We start from the raw sequence: 5000 nt of genomic DNA on the forward strand, positions 1-5000 counted from the left end.
TCTTGTGTGTCTTCAACTGGTTCAAAAAATAAGTTTGTCAATCTACTTTATTTTGGTTAATATATAAAGGATTGAGGTAACTCCTCCTGAAGATAAAGAGTCAAAATTAAAAGAAGAGTGTCATTGTTATCTAGTGAACGATATTTCGACATCCCGTGTGTCTTCAACTGGTTCAAAAAAGAATTTTGTCAATCTACTTTATTTTGGTTAATATATAAAGGATTGAGGTAACTCCTCCTGAAGATAAAGAGTCAAAATTAAAAGAAGAGTGCCATTGTTATCTAGTGAACGATATTTCGACATCCCGTGTGTCTTCACTGGTTCAAAAAAGAATTTTGTCAATCTACTTTATTTTGGTTAATATATAAAGGATTGAGATAACTCCTCCTGAAGATAAAGAGTCAAAATTAAAAGAAGAGTGTCATTGTTATCTAGTGAACGATATTTCGACATCTCGTGTGTCTTCAACTGGTTCAAAAAATAAGTTTGTCAATCTACTTTATTTTGGTTAATATATAAAGGATTGAGGTAACTCCTCCTGAAGATATAGAGTCAAAATTAAAAGAAGAGTGCCATTGTTATCTAGTGAACGATATTTCGACATCCCGTGTGTCTTCAACTGGTTCAAAAAAGAATTTTGTCAATCTACTTTATTTTGGTTAATATATAAAGGATTGAGATAACTCCTCCTGAAGATAAAGAGTCAAAATTAAAAGAAGAGTGCCATTGTTATTTAGTGAACGATATTTCGACATCTCGTGTGTCTTCAACTGGTTCAAAAAATAAGTTTGTCAATCTACTTTATTTTGGTTAATATATAAAGGATTGAGGTAATCCTCCTGAAGATAAAGAGTCAAAATTAAAAGAAGAGTGTCATTGTTATCTAGTGAACGATATTTCGACATCTTGTGTGTCTTCAACTGGTTCAAAAAAGAATTTTGTCAATCTACTTCATTTTGGTTAATATATAAAGGATTGAGGTAACTCCTCCTGAAGATAAAGAGTCAAAATTAAAAGAAGAGTGCCATTGTTATTTAGTGAACGATATTTCGACATCCCGTTGTGTCTTCAACTGGTTCAAAAAATAAGTTTGTCAATCTACTTTATTTTGGTTAATATATAAAGGATTGAGGTAACTCCTCCTGAAGATAAAGAGTCAAAATTAAAAGAAGTGTGTCATTGTTATCTAGTGAACGATATTTCGACATCCGTGTGTCTTCAACTGGTTCAAAAAAGAATTTTGTCAATCTACTTTTTTTGGTTAATATATAAAGGATTGAGGTAACTCCTCCTGAAGATAAAGAGTCAAAATTAAAAGAAGAGTGCCATTGTTATCTAGTGAACGATATTTCGACATCCCGTGTGTCTTCAACTGGTTCAAAAAAGAATTTTGTCAATCTACTTTATTTTGGTTAATATATAAAGGATTGAGGTAACTCCTCCTGAAGATAAAGAGTCAAAATTAAAAGAAGAGTGCCATTGTTATCTAGTGAACGATATTTCGACATCCCGTGTGTCTTCAACTGGTTCAAAAAAGAATTTTGTCAATCTACTTTATTTTGGTTAATATATAAAGGATTGAGATAACTCCTCCTGAAGATAAAGAGTCAAAATTAAAAGAAGAGTGCCATTGTTATTTAGTGAACGATATTTCGACATCTCGTGTGTTTTCAATGGTTCAAAAAATAAGTTTGTCAATCTACTTTATTTTGGTTAATATATAAAGATTGAGGTAATCCTCCTGAAGATAAAGAGTCAAAATTAAAAGAAGAGTGTCATTGTTATCTAGTGAACGATATTTCGACATACCGTGTGTCTTCACCTGGTTCAAAAAAGAATTTTGTCAATCTACTTTATTTTGGTTAATATATAAAGGATTGAGGTAACTCCTCCTGAAGATAAAGAGTCAAAATTAAAAGAAGAGTGCCATTGTTATCTAGTGAACAATATTTCGACATCCCGTGTGTCTTCAACTGGTTCAAAAAAGAATTTTGTCAATCTACTTTATTTGGTTATATATAAAGGATTGAGGTAACTCCTCCTGAAGATAAAGAGTCAAAATATAAAAGAAGAGTGTCATTGTTATCTAGTGAACGATATTTCGACATCCCGTGTGTCTTCAACTGGTTCAAAAAAGAATTTTGTCAATCTACTTTATTTTGGTTAATATATAAAGGATTGAGATAACTCCTCCTGAAGATAAGAGTCAAAATTAAAAGAAGAGTGTCATTGTTCTAGTGAACGATATTTCGACATCTTGTGTGTCTTCAACTGCTTCAAAAAATAAGTTTGTCAATCTACTTTATTTTGGTTAATATATAAAGGATTGAGGTAACTCCTCCTGAAGATATAGAGTCAAAATAAAAGAAGAGTGCCATTGTTATCTAGTGAACGATATTTCGACATCCCGTGTGTCTTCAACTGGTTCAAAAAAGAATTTTGTCAATCTACTTTATTTTGGTTATATATAAAGGATTGAGATAACTCCTCCTGAGATAAAGAGTCAAAATTAAAAGAAGAGTGCCATTGTTATTTAGTGAACGATATTTCGAACATCCCGTGTGTCTTCAACTGGTTCAAAAAATAAGTTTGTCAATCTACTTTATTTTGGTTAATATATAAAGGATTGAGGTAATCCTCCTGAAGATAAAGAGTCAAAATTAAAAGAAGAGTGTCATTGTTATCTAGTGAACGATATTTCGACATCCCGTGTGTCTTCAACTGGTTCAAAAAAGAATTTTGTCAATCTACTTTATTTTGGTTAATATATAAAGGATTGAGATAACTCCTCCTGAAGATAAAGAGTCAAAATTAAAAGAAGAGTGCCATTGTTACTTAGTGAACGATATTTCGACATCTCCTGTGTTTTCAACTGGTTCAAAAAATAAGTTTGTCAATCTACTTTATTTTGGTTAATATATAAAGGATTGAGGTAATCCTCCTGAAGATAAAGAGTCAAAATCAAAAGAAGAGTGTCATTGTTATCTAGTGAACAATATTTCGACATACCGTGTGTCTTCAACTGGTTCAAAAAAGAATTTTGTCAATCTACTTTATTTTGGTTAATATATAAAGGATTGAGGTAACTCCTCCTGAAGATAAAGAGTCAAAATTAAAAGAAGAGTGCCATTGTTATCTAGTGAACGATATTTCGACATCCCGTGTGTCTTCAACTGGTTCAAAAAAGAATTTTGTCAATCTACTTTATTTTGGTTAATATATAAAGGATTGAGGTAACTCCTCCTGAAGATAAAGAGTCAAAATTAAAAGAAGAGTGTCATTGTTATCTAGTGAACGATATTTCGACATCTTGTGTGTCTTCAACTGGTTCAAAAAAGAATTTTGTCAATCTACTTTATTTTGGTTAATATATAAAGGATTGAGATAACTCCTCCTGAAGATAAAGAGTCAAAATTAAAAGAAGAGTGTCAATGTTATCTAGTGAACGATATTTCGACATCTTGTGTGTCTTCAACTGGTTCAAAAAAGAATTTTGTCAATCTACTTTATTTTGGTTAATATATAAAGGATTGAGATAACTCCTCCTGAAGATAAAGAGTCAAAATTAAAAGAAGAGTGTCAATGTTATCTAGTGAACGATATTTCGACATCTTGTGTGTCTTCAACTGGTTCAAAAAAGAATTTTGTCAATCTACTTTATTTTGGTTAATATATAAAGGATTGAGGTAACTCCTCCTGAAGATAAAGAGTCAAAATTAAAAGAAGAGTGTCATTGTTATCTAGTGAACGATATTTCGACATCCCGTGTGTCTTCAACTGGTTCAAAAAAGAATTTTGTCAATCTACTTTATTTTGGTTAATATATAAAGGATTGAGATAACTCCTCCTGAAGATAAAGAGTCAAAATTAAAAGAAGAGTGTCATTGTTATCTAGTGAACGATATTTCGACATCCCGTGTGTCTTCAACTGGTTCAAAAAAGAATTTTGTCAATCTACTTTATTTTGGTTAATATATAAAGGATTGAGATAACTCCTCCTGAAGATAAAGAGTCAAAATTAAAAGAAGAGTGCCATTGTTATTTAGTGAACGATATTTCGACATCTCGTGTGTCTTCAACTGGTTCAAAAAATAAGTTTGTCAATCTACTTTATTTTGGTTAATATATAAAGGATTGAGGTAATCCTCCTGAAGATAAAGAGTCAAAATTAAAAGAAGAGTGCCATTGTTTCTAGTGAACGATATTTCGACATCCCGTGTGTCTTCAACTGGTTCAAAAAAGAATTTTGTCAATCTACTTCATTTTGGTTAATATATAAAGGATGATGAGGTAACTCCTCTGAAGATAAAGAGTCAAAATTAAAAGAAGAGTGTCATTGTTATCTAGTGAACGATATTTCGACATCTTGTGTGTCTTCAACTGGTTCAAAAAAGAATTTTGTCAATCTACTTTATTTTGGTTAATATATAAAGGATTGAGATAACTCCTCCTGAAGATAAAGAGTCAAAATTAAAAGAAGAGTGTCAATGTTATCTAGTGAACGATATTTCGACATCTTGTGTGTCTTCAACTGGTTCAAAAAAGAATTTTGTCAATCTACTTTATTTTGGTTAATATATAAAGGATTGAGGTAATCCTCCTGAAGATAAAGAGTCAAAATTAAAAGAAGAGTGTCATTGTTATCTAGTGAACGATATTTCGACATCCCGTGTGTCTTCAACTGGTTCAAAAAAGAATTTTGTCAATCTACTTTATTTTGGTTAATATATAAAGGATTGAGATAACTCCTCCTGAAGATAAAGAGTCAAAATTAAAAGAAGAGTGCCATTGTTATTTAGTGAACGATATTTCAACATCTCGTGTGTTTTCAACTGGTTCAAAAAATAAGTTTGTCAATCTACTTTATTTTGGTTAATATATAAAGGATTGAGGTAACTCCTCCTGAAGATAAAGAGTCAAAATTAAAAGAAGAGTGCCATTGTTATTAGTTGAAACGATATTTCGACATCTACCGTGCGTCTTCAACTGGTTCAAAAAAT

This window comes from Octopus sinensis, linkage group LG1 (genome assembly GCF_006345805.1).
Source record: "Octopus sinensis linkage group LG1, ASM634580v1, whole genome shotgun sequence".
Lineage (NCBI taxonomy): Eukaryota > Metazoa > Mollusca > Cephalopoda > Octopoda > Octopodidae > Octopus > Octopus sinensis.